Source organism: Ambystoma mexicanum, chromosome 7q, assembly GCF_040938575.1.
Source record: "Ambystoma mexicanum isolate Mex_15411 chromosome 7q, UKY_AmexF1_1, whole genome shotgun sequence".
Taxonomy (NCBI): domain Eukaryota; kingdom Metazoa; phylum Chordata; class Amphibia; order Caudata; family Ambystomatidae; genus Ambystoma; species Ambystoma mexicanum.
In genome coordinates, this window is record NC_090941.1 from 1,165,404,763 (window position 1) to 1,165,426,814 (window position 22,052).

General features: G+C 63.3%; 1 protein-coding gene across 1 annotated transcript in view; it reads left to right on the forward strand.

Annotated features, from left to right (window-relative positions):
• Positions 1 to 22,052, forward strand: part of LOC138528728 (zinc finger protein 85-like) — a 35,043-nt gene that overhangs the window by 6,253 nt on the left and 6,738 nt on the right. The window lies entirely within an intron of this gene.

Below are 22,052 nucleotides of genomic sequence, written 5' to 3' on the forward strand. Positions count from 1 at the left end.
GGGGGACTGGGCACTGGGTATTCATGGGGGTGCAGGGGGGGACTGGGCACTGCGTATTCATGGGGGTGCAGGGGGCACTGGGCACTGCGTATTCCTGGGGGTGGAGGGGGGGACTGGGCACTGAGTATTCATGGGGGTGCAGGGGGCACTGGGCACTGCGTATTCATGGGGGTGCAGGGGGGGACTGGGCACTGAGTATTCATGGGGGTGCAGGGGGGGGACTGGGCACTGAGTATTCATGGGGGTGCAGGGGGGGGACTGGGCACTGAGTATTCATGGGGGTGCAGGGGGGACTGGGCACTGAGTATTCATGGGGGTGCAGGGGGGGACTGGGCACTGAGTATTCATGGGGGTGCAGGGGGGGGACTGGGCACTGAGTATTCATGGAGGTGGAGGGGGGACTGGGCACTGAGTATTCATGGGGGTGCAGGGGGGGGACTGGGCACTGCGTATTCATGGGGTGCAGGGGGGTCTGGGTACTGGGTATTCATGGGGGTGCAGGGGGGGACTGGGCACTGAGTATTCATGGGGGTGCAGGGGGGGGACTGGGCACTGCGTATTCCTGGGGGTGGAGGAGGGGACTGGGCACTGCATATTCATGGGGGTGCAGGGGGCACTGGGCACTGCATATTCATGGAGGTGGAGGGGGGACTGGGCACTGAGTATTCATGGGGGTGCAGGGGGGCACTGGGTATTCGTGGGGTGCAGGGGGGGTCTGGGTACTGGGTATTCATGGGGTGCAGGTGGGGGAATGGGCACTGGGTATTCATGGGGTGCAGGGGGGACTGGGCACTGTGTATTCATGGGGGTGCAGGGGGGGGACTGGGCACTGTGTATTCATGGGGGTGGAGGGGGGGACTGGGCACTGGGTATTCATGGGGTGCAGGGGTGGACTGGGCCCTCGGTATTCATGGGGGATGCAGGGGGTCTGGGCACTGGGTATTCATGGGGTGCAGGGGGGGTCTGGGTATTCATGGGGTGCAGGGGGGGGACTGGGCATTCATGGGGTGCAGGGGGGGGACTGGGCACTGGGTATTCATGGGGTGCAGGGGGGGGACTGGGTATTCATGGGGTGCAGGGGGGACTGGGCACTGTGTATTCATGGGGGTGCAGGGGGGGACTGGGCACTGAGTATTCATGGGGGTGCAGGGGGGCACTGGGTATTCATGGGGGTGCAGGGGGGCACTGGGTATTCATGGGGGTGCAGGGGGCACTGGGCACTGAGTATTCATGGGGGTGGACGAGGGGGACTGGGCCCTCGGTATTCATGGGGGTGCAGGGGGGGGATTGGGCACTGAGTATTCATGGGGGTGCAGGGGGGGATTGGGTATTCATGGCGTGCAGGGGGGTCTGGGTACTGGGTATTCATGGGGTGCAGGGGGGTCTGGGTACTGGGTATTCATGGGGTGCAGGGGGGACTGGGCACTGAGTATTCATGGGGGTGCAGGGGGGGACTGGGCACTGTGTATTCATGGGGTGCAGGGGGGGACTGGGCACTGAGTATTCATGGGGGTGGAGGGGGGACTGGGCACTGAGTATTCATGGGTGTGCAGGGGGGACTGGGCACTGGGTATTCCTGGGGGTGGAGGGGGGTCTGGGCACTGAGTATTCATGGGGGTGCAGGGGGGGGACTGGGCACTGAGTATTCATGGGGGTGCAGGGGTGGACTGGGCCCTCGGTATTCATGGGGGATGCAGGGGGGGACTGGGCACTGCGTATTCCTGGGGGTGGAGGGGGGGACTGGGCACTGAGTATTCATGGGGTTGCAGGGGGCACTGGGCACTGCGTATTCATGGGGGTGCAGGGGGGGGACTGGGCACTGCGTATTCATGGGGGTGCAGGGGGGACTGGGCACTGAGTATTCATGGGGGTGCAGGGGGGGACTGGGCACTGAGTATTCATGGGGGTGCAGGGGGGGACTGGGCACTGAGTATTCATAGGGGGGGACTGGGCACTGGGTATTCATGGGGGCGCAGGGGGGACTGGGCACTGAGTATTCATGGGGGTGCAGGGGGGGACTGGGCACTGAGTATTCATGGGGGTGCAGGGGGGACTGGGCACTGGGTATTCATGGGGGTGCAGGGGGGGACTGGGCACTGAGTATTCATGGGGGTGCAGGGGGGGACTGGGCACTGCGTATTCATGGGGTGGAGGGGAGGACTGGGGACTGAGTATTCATGGGGGTGCAGGGGTGGACTGGGGACTGAGTATTCATGGGGGTGCAGGGGGGACTGGGCACTGAGTATTCATGGGGGTGCAGGGGGGACTGGGCACTGAGTATTCATGGGGGAGCAGGGGGGGGACTGGGCACTGGGTATTCATGGGGGTGCAGGGGGGGACTGGGCACTGCGTATTCATGGGGTGGAGGGGAGGACTGGGCACTGAGTATTCATGGGGGCGCAGGGGGGACTGGGCACTGAGTATTCATGGGGGTGCAGGGGGGACTGGGTACTGGGTATTCATGGGGGTGCAGGGGGGGACTGGGCACTGCGTATTAATGGGGTGGAGGGGAGGACTGGGCACTGAGTATTCATGGGGGTGCAGGGGGGACTGGGCACTGAGTATTCATGGGGGTGCAGCGGGGACTGGGCACTGAGTATTCATGGGGGTGCAGGGGGGACTGGGTACTGGGTATTCATGGGGGTGCAGGGGGGGACTGGGCACTGCGTATTCATGGGGGTGCAGGGGTGGACTGGGGACTGAGTATTCATGGGGGTGCAGGGGGGACTGGGCACTGAGTATTCATGGGGTGCAGGGGGGGGACTGGGCACTGTGTATTCCTGGGGGTGCAGGGGGGGACTGGGCACTGGGTATTCATGGGGGTGGAGGGGGGACTGGGTATTCATGGGGGTGCAGGGGGGGACTGGGCACTCATGGGGGTGGAGGGGGGACTGGGCACTCATAGGGGTGGAGGGGGGACTGGGCACTGGGTATTCATGGGGGTGCAGGGGGGGACTGGGCACTGGGTATTCCTGGGGGTGGAGGGGGTAGTGGGCACTGAGTATTCATGGGGGTGGAGGGGGGGGGACTGGGCACTGGGTATTCATGGGGGTGGAGGGGGGGGGACTGGGCACTGGGTATTCATGGGGGTGCAGGGGGGACTGGGCACTGAGTATTCATGGGGGTGGAGGGGAGGACTGGGCACTGAGTATTCATGGGGGTGCGGGGGGGGACTGGGCACTGGGTATTCATGGGGGTGCAGGGGGGGGACTGGGCACTGCATATTCATGGGGGGTGCAGGGGGGCACTGGGCACTGAGTATTCATGGGAGTGGAGGGGGGGTACTGGGTATTCATTGGGGTGCAGGGGGGACTGGGCACTGAGTATTCCTGGGGGTGGAGGGGGGACTGGGCACTGAGTATTCATGGGGGTGCAGGGGGGGGACTGGGCACTTGGTATTCATAGGGGGGGGACTGGGCACTGGGTATTCATGGGGGCGCAGGGGGGACTGGGCACTGAGTATTCATGGGGGTGCAGGGGTGGACTGGGCACTGAGTATTCATGGGGGTGCAGGGGGCACTGGGCACTGCGTATTCCTGGGGGTGGAGGGGGGGACTGGGCACTGAGTATTCATGGGGGTGCAGGGGGCACTGGGCACTGCGTATTCATGGGGGTGCAGGGGGGACTGGGCACTGAGTATTCATGGGGGTGCAGGGGGGGACTGGGCACTGTGTATTCATGGGGTGCAGGGGGGGGACTGGGCACTGGGTATTCATGGGGGCGCAGGGGGGGACTGGGCACTGAGTATTCATAGGGGGGGACTGGGCACTGGGTATTCATGGGGGCGCAGGGGGGACTGGGCACTGAGTATTCATGGGGGTGCAGGGGGGGACTGGGCACTGAGTATTCATGGGGGTGCAGGGGGGACTGGGCACTGGGTATTCATGGGGGTGCAGGGGGGGACTGGGCACTGAGTATTCATGGGGGTGCAGGGGGGGACTGGGCACTGGGTATTCATGGGGGTGCGGGGGGGACTGGGCACTGCGTATTCATGGGGTGGAGGGGAGGACTGGGCACTGAGTATTCATGGGGGTGCAGGGGTGGACTGGGGACTGAGTATTCATGGGGGTGCAGGGGGGACTGGGGACTGAGTATTCATGGGGGTGCAGGGGGGACTGGGCACTGAGTATTCATGGGGGTGCAGGGGGGGGACTGGGCACTGGGTATTCATGGGGGTGCAGGGGGGGACTGGGCACTGCGTATTCATGGGGTGGAGGGGAGGACTGGGCACTGAGTATTCATGGGGGCGCAGGGGGGACTGGGCACTGAGTATTCATGGGGGTGCAGGGGGGACTGGGCACTGAGTATTCATGGGGGTGCAGGGGGGGACTGGGTACTGGGTATTCATGGGGGTGCAGGGGGGGACTGGGCACTGCGTATTAATGGGGTGGAGGGGAGGACTGGGCACTGAGTATTCATGGGGGTGCAGGGGGGACTGGGCACTGAGTATTCATGGGGGTGCAGGGGGCACTGGGCACTGCGTATTCCTGGGGGTGGAGGGGGGGACTGGGCACTGAGTATTCATGGGGGTGCAGGGGGCACTGGGCACTGCGTATTCATGGGGGTGCAGGGGGGGGACTGGGCACTGCGTATTCATGGGGGTGCAGGGGGGACTGGGCACTGAGTATTCATGGGGGTGCAGGGGGGGACTGGGCACTGTGTATTCATGGGGTGCAGGGGGGGGACTGGGCACTGGGTATTCATGGGGGCGCAGGGGGGGACTGGGCACTGAGTATTCATAGGGGGGGGACTGGGCACTGGGTATTCATGGGGGCGCAGGGGGGACTGGGCACTGAGTATTCATGGGGGTGCAGGGGGGGACTGGGCACTGAGTATTCATGGGGGTGCAGGGGGGACTGGGCACTGGGTATTCATGGGGGTGCAGGGGGGGACTGGGCACTGAGTATTCATGGGGGTGCAGGGGGGGACTGGGCACTGGGTATTCATGGGGGTGCAGGGGGGGACTGGGCACTGCGTATTCATGGGGGTGCAGGGGGCACTGGGCACTGCGTATTCCTGGGGGTGGAGGGGGGGACTGGGCACTGAGTATTCATGGGGGTGCAGGTGGCACTGGGCACTGCGTATTCATGGGGGTGCAGGGGGGGGACTGGGCACTGCGTATTCATGGGGGTGCAGGGGGGACTGGGCACTGAGTATTCATGGGGGTGCAGGGGGGGACTGGGCACTGTGTATTCATGGGGTGCAGGGGGGGGACTGGGCACTGGGTATTCAGGGGGGGACTGGGCACTGAGTATTCATAGGGGGGGACTGGGCACTGGGTATTCATAGGGGGGGACTGGGCACTGGGTATTCATGGGGGCGCAGGGGGGACTGGGCACTGAGTATTCATGGGGGTGCAGGGGGGGACTGGGCACTGAGTATTCATGGGGGTGCAGGGGGGACTGGGCACTGGGTATTCATGGGGGTGCAGGGGGGGGACTGGGCACTGGGTATTCATGGGGGTGCAGGGGGGGACTGGGCACTGCGTATTCATGGGGTGGAGGGGAGGACTGGGCACTGAGTATTCATGGGGGCGCAGGGGGGACTGGGCACTGAGTATTCATGGGGGTGCAGGGGGGACTGGGCACGGAGTATTCATGGGGGTGCAGGGGGGGGACTGGGTACTGGGTATTCATGGGGGTGCAGGGGGGGGACTGGGCACTGCGTATTAATGGGGTGGAGGGGAGGACTGAGCACTGAGTATTCATGGGGGTGCAGGGGGGACTGGGCACTGAGTATTCATGGGGGTGCAGGGGGGACTGGGCACTGAGTATTCATGGGGGTGCAGGGGGGACTGGGCACTGAGTATTCATGGGGGCGCAGGGGGGACTGGGCACTGAGTATTCATGGGGGTGCAGGGGGGACTGGGCACTGAGTATTCATGGGGGTGCAGGGGGGGACTGGGTACTGGGTATTCATGGGGGTGCAGGGGGGGACTGGGCACTGCGTATTAATGGGGTGGAGGGGAGGACTGGGCACTGCGTATTAATGGGGTGGAGGGGAGGACTGGGCACTGAGTATTCATGGGGGTGCAGGGGGGACTGGGCACTGAGTATTCATGGGGGTGCAGGGGGGGACTGGGCACTGAGTATTCATGGGGGTGCAGGGGGGGACTGGGCACTGTGTATTCATGGGGGCGCAGGGGGGGGACTGGGCACTGAGTATTCATAGGGGGGGACTGGGCACTGGGTATTCATGGGGGCGCAGGGGGGACTGGGCACTGAGTATTCATGGGGGTGCAGGGGGGGACTGGGCACTGAGTATTCATGGGGGTGCAGGGGGGGACTGGGCACTGGGTATTCATGGGGGTGCAGGGGGGGACTGGGCACTGAGTATTCATGGGGGTGCACGGGGGGACTGGGCACTGGGTATTCATGGGGGTGCAGGGGGGGACTGGGCACTGCGTATTCATGGGGGTGCAGGGGGCACTGGGCACTGCGTATTCCTGGGGGTGGAGGGGGGGACTGGGCACTGAGTATTCATGGGGGTGCAGGGGGCACTGGGCACTGCGTATTCATGGGGGTGCAGGGGGGGACTGGGCACTGAGTATTCATGGGGGTGCAGGGGGGGGACTGGGCACTGAGTATTCATGGGGGTGCAGGGGGGGGACTGGGCACTGAGTATTCATGGGGGTGCAGGGGGGACTGGGCACTGAGTATTCATGGGGGTGCAGGGGGGGACTGGGCACTGAGTATTCATGGGGGTGCAGGGGGGGACTGGGCACTGAGTATTCATGGAGGTGGAGGGGGGACTGGGCACTGAGTATTCATGGGGGTGCAGGGGGGGGACTGGGCACTGCGTATTCATGGGGTGCAGGGGGGTCTGGGTACTGGGTATTCATGGGGGTGCAGGGGGGGACTGGGCACTGAGTATTCATGGGGGTGCAGGGGGGGGACTGGGCACTGCGTATTCCTGGGGGTGGAGGAGGGGACTGGGCACTGCATATTCATGGGGGTGCAGGGGGCACTGGGCACTGCATATTCATGGAGGTGGAGGGGGGACTGGGCACTGAGTATTCATGGGGGTGCAGGGGGGCACTGGGTATTCGTGGGGTGCAGGGGGGGTCTGGGTACTGGGTATTCATGGGGTGCAGGTGGGGGAATGGGCACTGGGTATTCATGGGGTGCAGGGGGGACTGGGCACTGTGTATTCATGGGGGTGCAGGGGGGGGACTGGGCACTGTGTATTCATGGGGGTGGAGGGGGGGACTGGGCACTGGGTATTCATGGGGTGCAGGGGTGGACTGGGCCCTCGGTATTCATGGGGGATGCAGGGGGTCTGGGCACTGGGTATTCATGGGGTGCAGGGGGGGTCTGGGTATTCATGGGGTGCAGGGGGGGGACTGGGCATTCATGGGGTGCAGGGGGGGGACTGGGCACTGGGTATTCATGGGGTGCAGGGGGGGGACTGGGTATTCATGGGGTGCAGGGGGGACTGGGCACTGTGTATTCATGGGGGTGCAGGGGGGGACTGGGCACTGAGTATTCATGGGGGTGCAGGGGGGCACTGGGTATTCATGGGGGTGCAGGGGGGCACTGGGTATTCATGGGGGTGCAGGGGGCACTGGGCACTGAGTATTCATGGGGGTGGACGAGGGGGACTGGGCCCTCGGTATTCATGGGGGTGCAGGGGGGGGATTGGGCACTGAGTATTCATGGGGGTGCAGGGGGGGATTGGGTATTCATGGCGTGCAGGGGGGTCTGGGTACTGGGTATTCATGGGGTGCAGGGGGGTCTGGGTACTGGGTATTCATGGGGTGCAGGGGGGACTGGGCACTGAGTATTCATGGGGGTGCAGGGGGGGACTGGGCACTGTGTATTCATGGGGTGCAGGGGGGGACTGGGCACTGAGTATTCATGGGGGTGGAGGGGGGACTGGGCACTGAGTATTCATGGGTGTGCAGGGGGGACTGGGCACTGGGTATTCCTGGGGGTGGAGGGGGGTCTGGGCACTGAGTATTCATGGGGGTGCAGGGGGGGGACTGGGCACTGAGTATTCATGGGGGTGCAGGGGTGGACTGGGCCCTCGGTATTCATGGGGGATGCAGGGGGGGACTGGGCACTGCGTATTCCTGGGGGTGGAGGGGGGGACTGGGCACTGAGTATTCATGGGGTTGCAGGGGGCACTGGGCACTGCGTATTCATGGGGGTGCAGGGGGGGGACTGGGCACTGCGTATTCATGGGGGTGCAGGGGGGACTGGGCACTGAGTATTCATGGGGGTGCAGGGGGGGACTGGGCACTGAGTATTCATGGGGGTGCAGGGGGGGACTGGGCACTGAGTATTCATAGGGGGGGACTGGGCACTGGGTATTCATGGGGGCGCAGGGGGGACTGGGCACTGAGTATTCATGGGGGTTCAGGGGGGGACTGGGCACTGAGTATTCATGGGGGTGCAGGGGGGACTGGGCACTGGGTATTCATGGGGGTGCAGGGGGGGACTGGGCACTGAGTATTCATGGGGGTGCAGGGGGGGACTGGGCACTGGGTATTCATGGGGGTGCAGGGGGGGACTGGGCACTGCGTATTCATGGGGTGGAGGGGAGGACTGGGGACTGAGTATTCATGGGGGTGCAGGGGTGGACTGGGGACTGAGTATTCATGGGGGTGCAGGGGGGACTGGGCACTGAGTATTCATGGGGGTGCAGGGGGGACTGGGCACTGAGTATTCATGGGGGAGCAGGGGGGGGACTGGGCACTGGGTATTCATGGGGGTGCAGGGGGGGACTGGGCACTGCGTATTCATGGGGTGGAGGGGAGGACTGGGCACTGAGTATTCATGGGGGCGCAGGGGGGACTGGGCACTGAGTATTCATGGGGGTGCAGGGGGGACTGGGTACTGGGTATTCATGGGGGTGCAGGGGGGGACTGGGCACTGCGTATTAATGGGGTGGAGGGGAGGACTGGGCACTGAGTATTCATGGGGGTGCAGGGGGGACTGGGCACTGAGTATTCATGGGGGTGCAGCGGGGACTGGGCACTGAGTATTCATGGGGGTGCAGGGGGGACTGGGCACTGAGTATTCATGGGGGTGCAGGGGGGACTGGGCACTGAGTATTCATGGGGGTGCAGGGGGGGGACTAGGCACTGGGTATTCATGGGGGTGCAGGGGGGGACTGGGTATTCATGGGGGTGCAGGGGGGGGACTGGGCACTGCGTATTCCTGGGGGTGGAGGGGGGGACTGGGCACTGAGTATTCATGGGGGTGCAGGGGGCACTGGGCACTGCGTATTCATGGGGGTGCAGGGGGGGGACTGGGCACTGCGTATTCATGGGGGTGCAGGGGGGACTGGGCACTGAGTATTCATGGGGGTGCAGGGGGGGGACTGGGCACTGAGTATTCATGGGGGTGCAGGGGGGGACTGGGCACTGAGTATTCATGGGGGTGCAGGGGGGGACTGGGCACTGAGTATTCATGGGGGTGCAGGGGGGGGACTGGGCACTGAGTATTCATGGGGGTGCAGGGGGGGGACTGGGCACTGAGTATTCATGGGGGTGCAGGGGGCACTGGGCACTGCGTATTCATGGAGGTGGAGGGGGGACTGGGCACTGAGTATTCATGGGGGTGCAGGGGGGGGGACTGGGCACTGCGTATTCATGGGGTGCAGGGGGGTCTGGGTACTGGGTATTCATGGGGGTGCAGGGGGGGACTGGGCACTGAGTATTCATGGGGGTGCAGGGGGGGGACTGGGCACTGAGTATTCATGGGGGTGCAGGGGGGGGACTGGGCACTGCGTATTCCTGGGGGTGGAGGAGGGGACTGGGCACTGCATATTCATGGGGGTGCAGGGGGCACTGGGCACTGCATATTCATGGAGGTGGAGGGGGGACTGGGCACTGAGTATTCATGGGGGTGCAGGGGGGCACTGGGTATTCGTGGGGTGCAGGGGGGGTCTGGGTACTGGGTATTCATGGGGTGCAGGTGGGGGAATGGGCACTGGGTATTCATGGGGTGCAGGGTGGACTGGGCACTGTGTATTCATGGGGGTGCAGGGGGGGGACTGGGCACTGTGTATTCATGGGGGTGGAGGGGGGGACTGGGCACTGGGTATTCATGGGGTGCAGGGGTGGACTGGGCCCTCGGTATTCATGGGGGATGCAGGGGGTCTGGGCACTGGGTATTCATGGGGTGCAGGGGGGGTCTGGGTACTGGGTATTCATGGGGTGCAGGGGGGGGACTGGGCATTCATGGGGTGCAGGGGGGGGACTGGGCACTGGGTATTCATGGGGTGCAGGGGGGGCTGGGCACTGTGTATTCATGGGGGGGACTGGGCACTGAGTATTCATGGGGGTGCAGGGGGGCACTGGGTATTCATGGGGGTGCAGGGGGCACTGGGCACTGAGTATTCATGGGGGGTGGACGAGGGGGACTGGGCCCTCGGTATTCATGGGGGTGCAGGGGGGGATTGGGCACTGAGTATTCATGGGGGTGCAGGGGGGGATTGGGTATTCATGGCGTGCAGGGGGGTCTGGGTACTGGGTATTCATGGGGTGCAGGGGGGTCTGGGTACTGGGTATTCATGGGGTGCAGGGGGGACTGGGCACTGAGTATTCATGGGGGTGCAGGGGGGGACTGGGCACTGTGTATTCATGGGGTGCAGGGGGGGACTGGGCACTGAGTATTCATGGGGGTGGAGGGGGGACTGGGCACTGAGTATTCATGGGTGTGCAGGGGGGACTGGGCACTGGGTATTCCTGGGGGTGGAGGGGGGTCTGGGCACTGAGTATTCATGGGGGTGCAGGGGGGGGACTGGGCACTGAGTATTCATGGGGGTGCAGGGGTGGACTGGGCCCTCGGTATTCATGGAGGATGCAGGGGGGGACTGGGCACTGCGTATTCCTGGGGGTGGAGGGGGGGACTGGGCACTTGAGTATTCATGGGGGTGCAGGGGGCACTGGGCACTGCGTATTCATGGGGGTGCAGGGGGGGGACTGGGCACTGCGTATTCATGGGGGTGCAGGGGGGACTGGGCACTGAGTATTCATGGGGGTGCAGGGGGGGGACTGGGCACTGAGTATTCATGGGGGTGCAGGGGGGGACTGGGCACTGAGTATTCATGGGGGTGCAGGGGGGGGACTGGGCACTGAGTATTCATGGGGGTGCAGGGGGGGGACTGGGCACTGAGTATTCATGGGGGTGCAGGGGGGGGACTGGGCACTGAGTATTCATGGGGGTGCAGGGGGCACTGGGCACTGCGTATTCATGGAGGTGGAGGGGGGACTGGGCACTGAGTATTCATGGGGGTGCAGGGGGGGGGGACTGGGCACTGCGTATTCATGGGGTGCAGGGGGGTCTGGGTACTGGGTATTCATGGGGGTGCAGGGGGGGACTGGGCACTGAGTATTCATGGGGGTGCAGGGGGGGGACTGGGCACTGAGTATTCATGGGGGTGCAGGGGGGGGGACTGGGCACTGCGTATTCCTGGGGGTGGAGGAGGGGACTGGGCACTGCATATTCATGGGGGTGCAGGGGGCACTGGGCACTGCATATTCATGGGGGTGCAGGGGGCACTGGGCACTGCATATTCATGGAGGTGGAGGGGGGACTGGGCACTGAGTATTCATGGGGGTGCAGGGGGGCACTGGGTATTCGTGGGGTGCAGGGGGGGTCTGGGTACTGGGTATTCATGGGGTGCAGGTGGGGGAATGGGCACTGGGTATTCATGGGGGTGCAGGGGGGGGACTGGGCACTGTGTATTCATGGGGGTGGAGGGGGGGACTGGGCACTGGGTATTCATGGGGTGCAGGGATGGACTGGGCCCTCGGTATTCATGGGGGATGCAGGGGGTCTGGGTATTCATGGGGTGCAGGGGGGGTCTGGGTACTAGGTATTCATGGGGTGCAGGGGGGGGACTGGGCATTCATGGGGTGCAGGGGGGGGACTGGGCACTGTGTATTCATGGGGTGCAGGGGGGGGACTGGGTATTCATGGGGTGCAGGGGGGACTGGGCACTGTATTCATGGGGGTGCAGGGGGGGACTGGGCACTGAGTATTCATGGGGGTGCAGGGGGGCACTGGGTATTCATGGGGGTGCAGGGGGGCACTGGGTATTCATGGGGGTGCAGGGGGGCACTGGGTATTCATGGGGGTGCAGGGGGGCACTGGGTATTCATGGGGGTGCAGGGGGCACTGGGCACTGAGTATTCATGGGGGTGGAGGAGGGGGACTGGGCCCTCGGTATTCATGGGGGTGCAGGGGGGGATTGGGCACTGAGTATTCATGGGGGTGCAGGGGGGGATTGGGTATTCATGGGGTGCAGGGGGGTCTGGGTACTGGGTATTCATGGGGTGCAGGGGGGTCTGGGTACTGGGTATTCATGGGGTGCAGGGGGGACTGGGCACTGAGTATTCATGGGGGTGCAGGGGGGGACTGGGCACTGTGTATTCATGGGGTGCAGGGGGGGACTGGGCACTGAGTATTCATGGGGGTGGAGGGGGGACTGGGCACTGAGTGTTCATGGGTGTGCAGGGGGGACTGGGCACTGGGTATTCCTGGGGGTGGAGGGGGGGTCTGGGCACTGAGTATTCATGGGGGTGCAGGGGGGGGACTGGGCACTGAGTATTCATGGGGGTGCAGGGGTGGACTGGGCCCTCGGTATTCATGGGGGATGCAGGGGGGGACTGGGCACTGAGTATTCATGGGGGTGGAGGGGGGACTGGGCACTGGGTATTCATGGGGTGCAGGGGGGGACTGGGCACTAAGTATTCATGGGGGGCACTGGGTATTCATGGGGTGCAGGGGGGGTCTGGGTACTGGGTATTCATGGGGTGCAGGGGGGGACTGGGCACTGGGTATTCATGGGGTGCAGGGTGGACTGGGCACTGTGTATTCATGGGGGTGCAGGGGGGGACTGGGCACTGTGTATTCATGGGGGTGGAGGGGGGACTGGGCATTCATGGGGGTGGAGGGGGGGACTGGGCACTGGGTATTCATGGGGTGCAGGGGTGGACTGGGCCCTCGGTATTCATGGGGGATGCAGGGGGTCTGGGCACTGGGTATTCATGGGGTGCAGGGGGGGGTCTGGGTACTGGGTATTCATGGGGTGCAGGGGGGGACTGGGCACTGGGTATTCATGGGGTGCAGGGGGGGGACTGGGCACTGGGTATTCATGGGGTGCAGGGGGGGGACTGGGCACTGGGTATTCATGGGGTGCAGGGAGGACTGGGCACTGAGTATTCATGGGGGTGCAGGGGGGCACTGGGTATTCATGGGGGTGGAGGGGGGGGACTGGGCCCTCGGTATTCATGGGGGTGCAGGGGGGGACTGGGCACTGAGTATTCATGGGGGGTGGAGGGGGGTCTGGGCACTGAGTATTCATGGGGTGGAGGGGGGTCTGGGCACTGAGTATTCATGGGGGTGGAGGGGGGTCTGGGCACTGAGTATTCATGGGGGTGGAGGGGGTTCTGGGCACTGAGTATTTATGGGGTGCAGGGGGGACTGGGCACTCAGTATTCATGGGGGTGCACGGGGGACTGGGCACTCAGTATTCATGGGGGTGCGGGGTGGGGGGACTGGGCACGAGTATTCATGGGGGTGCGGGGTGGGGGGACTGGGCACGGAGTATTCATGGGGGTGCAGGGGGGACTGGGCACTCAGTATTCATGGGGATGCAGGGGGGACTGGGCACTGTATTCATGGGATGCAGGGGGGACTGGGCACTGCGTGTTCATGGGGTGCAGGGGGGGGACTGGGCACTGCGTATTCATGGGGTGCAGGGGGGGACTGGGCACTGCGTATTCATGGGGTGCAGGGGGTAGTGGGCACTGAGTATTCCTGTGGGTGCAGGGGGGACTGGGCACTCAGTATTCATGGGGGTGACTGGGCACTCAGTATTCATGGCGGTGCAGGGGGGACTGGGCACTGCGTGTTCATGGGGTGCAGGGGGGGGACTGGGCACTGCGTATTCATGGGGTGCAGGGGGGGACTGGGCACTGAGTATTCATGGGGTGGAGGGGGTAGTGGGCACTGAGTATTCATGGGGTGGAGGGGGGACTGGGCACTGAGTATTCATGGGGGGACTGGGCACTGAGTATTCATGGGGTGCGGGGGGACTGGGCACTGCGTATTCATGGGGGTGCTGGGGGGGGACTGGGCACTGTGTATTCCTGGAGGGGCACTGTGTATTCCTGGGGGTGGAGGGGGTAGTGGACACTGAGTATTCATGGGGTGGAGGGGGGACTGGGCACGAGTATTCATGGGGGTGGAGGGGGGACTGGGCACTGAGTATTCATGGGGGTGCAGGGGGCACTGGGCACTGCGAATTCCTGGGGGTGCTGGGGGGGACTGGGCACTGAGTATTCATGGGGGTGCAGCGGGCACTGGGCACTGCGTATTCATGGAGGTGGAGGGGGGACTGGGCACGAGTATTCATGGGGGTGCAGGGGGCACTGGGCACTGCGTATTCCTAGAGGGGCACTGGGCACTGTGTATTCATGGGGGTGGAGGGGGGGACTGGGCACTGAGTATTCAAGGGGGTGCAGGGGGGGACTGGGCACTGGGGGGTGTTCATGGGGGTGCAGGGGGGGACTGGGCACTGAGTATTCCTGTGGGTGCAGGGGGGACTGGGCACTCAGTATTCATGGGGGGGACTGGGCACTCAGTATTCATGGCGGTGCAGGGGGGACTGGGCACTCGGTATTCATGGGGGTGCAGGGGGGACTGGGCACTCGGTATTCATGGGGGTGCAGGGGGCACTGGGCACTGTATTCATGGGGTGCAGGGGAGGACTGGGCACTGCGTATTCATGGGGTGCAGGGGGGGACTGGGCACTGCGTATTCATGGGGGAGCAGGGGGGACTGGGCACTGAGTATTCATGGGGTGGAGGGGGTAGTGGGCACTGAGTATTCATGGGGTGGAGGGGGTAGTGGGCACTGAGTATTCATGGGGTGGAGAGGGGGACTGGGCACTGAGTATTCATGGGGGTGCGGGGGGGGACTGGGCACTGAGTATTCATGGGGGTGCGGGGTGGGGGGACTGGGCACTGAGTATTCATGGGGGTGCAGGGGGGACTGGGCACTGCGTATTCATGGGGGTGCCGGGGGGACTGGGCACTGAGTATTCATGGGGGTGCAGGGGGGACTGGGCACTGCGTATTCATGGGGGTGCCGGGGGAGGACTGGGCACTGAGTATTCATGGGGGTGCAGGGGGCACTGGGCACTGTGTATTCCTGGAGGGGCACTGGGCACTGTGTATTCCTGGGGGTGGAGGAGGGGGACTGGGCACTGAGTATTCATGGGGGTGGAGGAGGGGGACTGGGCCCTCGGTATTCATGGGGCTGCAGGGGGGGGGATTGGGCACTGAGTATTCATGGGGGTGCAGGGGGGGATTGGGTATTCATGGGGGTGCAGGGGGGGACTGGGCACTGGGTATTCATGGGGTGCAGGGGGGACTGGGCACTGAGTATTCATGGGGGTGCAGGGGGGGACTGGGCACTGTGTATTCATGGGGTGCAGGGGGGGACTGGGCACTGAGTATTCATGGGGGTGGAGGGGGGACTGGGCACTGAGTATTCATGGGTGTGCAGGGGGGACTGGGCACTGGGTATTCCTGGGGGTGGAGGGGGGGTCTGGGCACTGAGTATTCATGGGGGTGCAGGGGGGGGACTGGGCACTGAGTATTCATGGGGGTGCAGGGGTGGACTGGGCCCTCGGTATTCATGGGGGATGCAGGGGGGGACTGGGCACTGAGTATTCATGGGGGTGGAGGGGGGACTGGGCACTGGGTATTCATGGGGTGCAGGGGGGACTGGGCACTGAGTATTCATGGGGGGCACTGGGTATTCATGGGGTGCAGGGTGGGTCTGGGTACTGGGTATTCATGGGGTGCAGGGAGGACTGGGCACTGAGTATTCATGGGGGTGCAGGGGGGCACTGGGTATTCATGGGGGTGGAGGGGGGGACTGGGCCCTTGGTATTCATGGGGGTGCAGGGGGGGGACTGGGCACTGAGTATTCATGGGGGTGGAGGGGGTCTGGGCACTGAGTATTCATGGGGTGGAGGGGGGTCTGGGCACTGAGTATTCATGGGGGTGGAGGGGGGTCTGGGCACTGAGTATTCATGGGGGTGGAGGGGGTTCTGGGCACTGAGTATTCATGGGGGTGGAGGGGGTTCTGGGCACTGAGTATTTATGGGGTGCAGGGGGGACTGGGCACTCAGTATTCATGGGGGTGCGGGGACTGGGCACTCAGTATTCATGGGTGTGCGGGGTGGGGGGACTGGGCACGAGTATTCATGGGGGTGCCGGGGGGGACTGGGCACGGAGTATTCATGGGGGTGCAGGGGGGACTGGGCACTCAGTATTCATGGGGGTGCAGGGGGGACTGGGCACTGTATTCATGGGATGCAGGGGGGACTGGGCACTGCGTGTTCATGGGGTGCAGGGGGGGGACTGGGCACTGCGTATTCATGGGGTGCAGGGGGGGACTGGGCACTGAGTATTCATGGGGTGGAGGGGGTAGTGGGCACTGAGTATTCATGGGGTGGAGGGGGGACTGGGCACTGAGTATTCATGGGGGGACTGGGCACTGAGTATTCATGGGGTGCGGGGGGACTGGGCACTGCGTATTCATGGGGGTGCTGGGGGGGACTGGGCACTGTGTATTCCTGGAGGGGCACTGTGTATTCCTGGGGGTGGAGGGGGTAGTGGACACTGAGTATTCATGGGGTGGAGGGGGGACTGGGCACGAGTATTCATGGGGGTGGAGGGGGGACTGGGCACTGAGTATTCATGGGGGTGCAGGGGGCACTGGGCACTGCGTATTCCTGGGGGTGCAGGGGGGGACTGGGCACTGAGTATTCATGGGGGTGCAGCGGGCACTGGGCACTGCGTATTCATGGAGGTGGAGGGGGGACTGGGCACGAGTATTCATGGGGGGGGCACTGGGCACTGCGTATTCATGGGGGGTGCAGGGGGCACTGGGCACTGCATATTCCTAGAGGGGCACTGGGCACTGTGTATTCATGGGGGTGGAGGGGGGGACTGGGCACTGAGTATTCAAGGGGGTGCAGGGGGGGACTGGGCACTGGGGGGTATTCATGGGGGTGCAGGGGGGGACTGGGCACTGAGTATTCCTGTGGGTGCAGGGGGGACTGGGCACTCAGTATTCATGGGGGTGACTGGGCACTCAGTATTCATGGCGGTGCAGGGGGGACTGGGCACTCAGTATTCATGGGGGTGCAGGGGGGACTGGGCACTCGGTATTCATGGGGGTGCAGGGGGCACTGGGCACTGTATTCATGGGGTGCAGGGGAGGACTGGGCACTGCGTATTCATGGGGTGCAGGGGGGGACTGGGCACTGCGTATTCATGGGGGAGCAGGGGGGGACTGGGCACTGCGTATTCATGGGGTGGAGGGGGTAGTGGGCACTGAGTATTCATGGGGTGGAGGGGGTAGTGGGCACTGAGTATTCATGGGGTGGAGGGGGTAGTGGGCACTGAGTATTCATGGGGTGGAGAGGGGGACTGGGCACTGAGTATTCATGGGGGTGCGGGGGGGGACTGGGCACTGAGTATTCATGGGGGTGCGGGGTGGGGGGACTGGGCACTGAGTATTCATGGGGGTGCAGGGGGGGCTGGGCACTGCGTATTCATGGGGGTGCCGGGGGGACTGGGCACTGAGTATTCATGGGGGTGCAGGGGGGACTGGGCACTGCGTATTCATGGGGGTGCTGGGGGGGGACTGGGCACTGAGTATTCATGGGGGTGGAGGGGGCACTGGGCACTGTGTATTCCTGGAGGGGCACTGGGCACTGTGTATTCCTGGAGGGGCACTGGGCACTGTGTATTCCTGGGGGTGGAGGGGGTAGTGGACACTGAGTATTCATGAGGGGTGCAGGGGGCACTGGGCACTGCATATTCCTGGAGGGGCACTGGGCACTGCGTACTCATGGGGGTGGAGGGGGCACTGGGCACTGCGTATTCCTGGGGGTGGAGGGGGCACTGGGCACTGCGTATTCCTGGGGGTGGAGGGGGCACTGGGCACTGAGTATTCCTGGAGGTGGAGGGGCACTGGGCACTGCGTATTCATGGGGGGTGCAGGGGGCACTGGGCACTGCATATTCCTGGAGGGGCACTGGGCACTGCGTATTCATGGGGGTGGAGGGGGGGACTGGGCACTGAGTATTCAAGGGGGTGCAGGGGGGGACTGGGCACTGGGGGGTATTCATGGGGGTGCAGGGGGGACTGGGCACTGAGTATTCATGGGGTGAAGGGGGGACTGGGCACTCGGTATTCATGGGGGTGCAGGGGGCACTGGGCACTGTATTCATGGGGTGCAGGGGGGGACTGGGCACTGCGTATTCATGGGGGAGCAGGGGGGGACTGGGCACTGCGTATTCATGGGGTGGAGGGGGTAGTGGGCACTGAGTATTCATGGGGTGGAGAGGGGGACTGGGCACTGAGTATTCATGGGGGTGCGGGGGGGGGACTGGGCACTGAGTATTCATGGGGGTGCAGGGGGGACTGGGCACTGCGTATTCATGGGGGTGCCGGGGGGACTGGGCACTGAGTATTCATGGGGGTGCAGGGGGGACTGGGCACTGCGTATTCATGGGGGTGCCGGGGGGGGACTGGGCACTGCGTATTCATGGGGTGGAGGGGGTAGTGGGCACTGAGTATTCATGGGGTGGAGGGGGTAGTGGGCACTGAGTATTCATGGGGTGGAGAGGGGGACTGGGCACTGAGTATTCATGGGGGTGCGGGGGGGGGGGACTGGGCACTGAGTATTCATGGGGGTGCGGGGTGGGGGGACTGGGCACTGAGTATTCATGGGGGTGCAGGGGGGACTGGGCACTGCGTATTCATGGGGGTGCCGGGGGGACTGGGCACTGCGTATTCATGGGGGTGCAGGGGGGACTGGGCACTGCGTATTCATGGGGGTGCTGGGGGGGGACTGGGCACTGAGTATTCATGGGGGTGCAGGGGGCACTGGGCACTGTGTATTCCTGGAGGGGCACTGGGCACTGTGTATTCCTGGGGGTGGAGGGGGTAGTGGACACTGAGTATTCATGAGGGGTGCAGGGGGCACTGGGCACTGCATATTCCTGGAGGGGCACTGGGCACTGAGTATTCCTGGAGGTGGAGGGGCACTGGGCACTGCATATTCATGAGGGGTGCAGGGGGCACTGGGCACTGCATATTCCTGGAGGGGCACTGGGCACTGCGTACTCATGGGGGTGGAGGGGGCACTGGGCACTGCGTATTCCTGGGGGTGGAGGGGGCACTGGGCACTGCGTATTCCTGGGGGTGGAGGGGGCACTGGGCACTGCGTATTCATGGGGGGTGCAGGGGGCACTGCATATTCCTGGAGGGGCACTGGGCACTGCGTATTCATGGGGGTGGAGGGGGGACTGGGCACTGAGTATTGAAGAGGGTGCAGGGGGGGGACTGGGCACTGGGGGGTATTCATGGGGGTGCAGGGGGGGACTGGGCACTGAGTATTCATGGGGGTGCAGGGGGGACTGGGCACTCGGTATTCATGGGGGTGCAGGGGGCACTGGGCACTGTATTCATGGGGTGCAGGGGGGGACTGGGCACTGCGTATTCATGGGGGAGCAGGGGGGGACTGGGCACTGCGTATTCATGGGGTGGAGGGGGTAGTGGGCACTGAGTATTCATGGGGTGGAGAGGGGGACTGGGCACTGAGTATTCATGGGGGTGCGGGGGGGGGACTGGGCACTGAGTATTCATGGGGGTGCAGGGGGGACTGGGCACTGCGTATTCATGGGGGTGCCGGGGGGACTGGGCACTGAGTATTCATGGGGGTGCAGGGGGGACTGGGCACTGCGTATTCATGGGGGTGCCGGGGGGGGACTGGGCACTGAGTATTCATGGGGGTGCAGGGGGCACTGGGCACTGTGTATTCCTGGAGGGGCACTGGGCACTGTGTATTCCTGGGGGTGGAGGGGGTAGTGGGCACTGCGTATTCCTGGGGGTGGAGGGGGCACTGGGCACTGCGTATTCCTGGGGGTGGAGGGGGCACTGGGCACTACGTATTCCTGGGGGTGGAGGGGGCACTGGACACTGAGTATTCATGGGGTGGAGGGGGGACTGGGCACGAGTATTCATGGGGGTGGAGGGGGGACTGGGCACTGAGTATTCATGGGGGTGCAGGGGGGACTGGGCACTGCGTATTCATGGAGGTGGAGGGGGGACTGGGCACTGCGTATTCATGGGGGGTGGAGGGGAGGACTGGGCACTGCGTATTCATGGGGGGGTGGATGGGAGGACTGGGCACTGCGTATTCATGGAGGGGTGTGGGGGGGCTGTGCACTGCGTATTCCCGGGGGATGCAGGGGGTACTGGGCACTGCGTATTCATGGGGGTGGAGGGGGGACTGGGCACTGCGTATTCATGGGGGTGGAGGGGGGGACTGGGCACTGCGTATTCATGGGGGTGGAGGGGCTCTGCGTATTCATGGGGGTGGAGGATACTGGGCACTGCGTATTCATGGGGTTGGAGGGGGGACTGGGCACTGCGTATTCATGGGGGTGGAGGGGCACTGCGTATTCATTGGGGGGGTGGAAGGGGGACTGGGCACTGCATATTCATACACACGGGGCATGGGCGGGGGGAGGGGAGAGACACGGGCATGAGTGGGGGGCAGGGGGAAGGGGAGAGAGACATGGGCATGAGCGGCGGGTGGGAGAAGGGGAGAGACACACGGGGCATGAGCGGGGGTGGGGGGAAGGGGAGAGAGACACGGGGCATGAGCGGGGGAAGGGGGGAGACACGCGGCATGAGCGGGGGGTGGGGGGAAAGAGGAGATACAGACGGGGCATGAGCGGGGGTTAGGGGGGAGACACGGGCGGGGGTGGGGGTAACACAGGGGAGACACGGGGCATGGGTGGGGTGGAAGGGGAGACACACGGGGCATGAGCGGGGGGGAAAGGGAAACGGAGCATGAGCGGGGGGTGGGAGGAACACACGGAGAATCAGCGAGGGGGGGGTCATGGGAGACACGGGCCATGAGCGGGGGTGGGGGGAACAATAGAGAGACACGAGGGCCTGTGCCTCACCGCCTTTTCGTGGCCGATGCATGGCCGACGCAGGCAGCAGATTCCGCTCCGATAAACAAAGATGGCGGGCGTCTCTGAAAATAAATGCACTGCACGCTTCGCGGCAGCCAATAGAAAAGCACGTCAGATGTCCGCGGACATCACGCAAGCTACTTGCCCAATCACCGTCCTGTCCGCGGAGCGAACACAGATATCACTAATTTTTTCTGACCTACTTTTTGGTCATTTAAAAAAAAATACTGGACAGATTTTCGCCAAATTTGCAAAAGCATGCTTTCGGGACCAAGCCGCTGCTCCTGGTCCAAATTTGGTGAAAATCCATCCAGCGGTTTGAGCTGTAGGCACAAGCAATTCAATTCAGAGTGGGCCATATACTTTTTTTGCAAAGTTTGGTGTGGATTCGTCCAGGGGGGGGGGCGAAGTTATAAGCCGCCCAAAAAGTGCTGTTCCTATGGAAACAGCAACTTAATCATAACTACATGGCCACTACCGGTGCCATGTAATATATGCTATGCCTGTGATGACCTGTAACTCCAATTTTTGCCTTTATTTTTTGATCCTTCCACTTGCCATGTGCAACCTACTGTTGTAACTACTGTAACCTAAGCTGCAAGCCTTCTTGTAACCACTGCACCCTGATACCCATGTGTCCGGCGCGCAATGCAAATAAAGAAATCTTGCATGCTTTTGCTAGTCTAGGACGTACTCTCATTAATCTTGTGTCATAGAGGGAAAATCTGTGGCACACCTTCATGGCTCAATGCAGCATCACATCCTCCTTCTTTCACACTAACAAGGTTCACAACCTCACATGGAAAATACCTTTACTACCACCAATTGCCCTTTGTCATAGATGGCCTTAATAACTACCAGATTCAGAAAAAAATGTAAAGGTTTTTAAAAAAAAATAACAAACTGGTTTGCTTTGACTCTGGTTTAGGTTACGGCTGTTTTCACTAATGGGCTTCTCCCTCTCATGCTCCCATGGAAACCCCTCATTCCTCACCCCCTAAATCCTCTTCATCCCCTCCCTAACC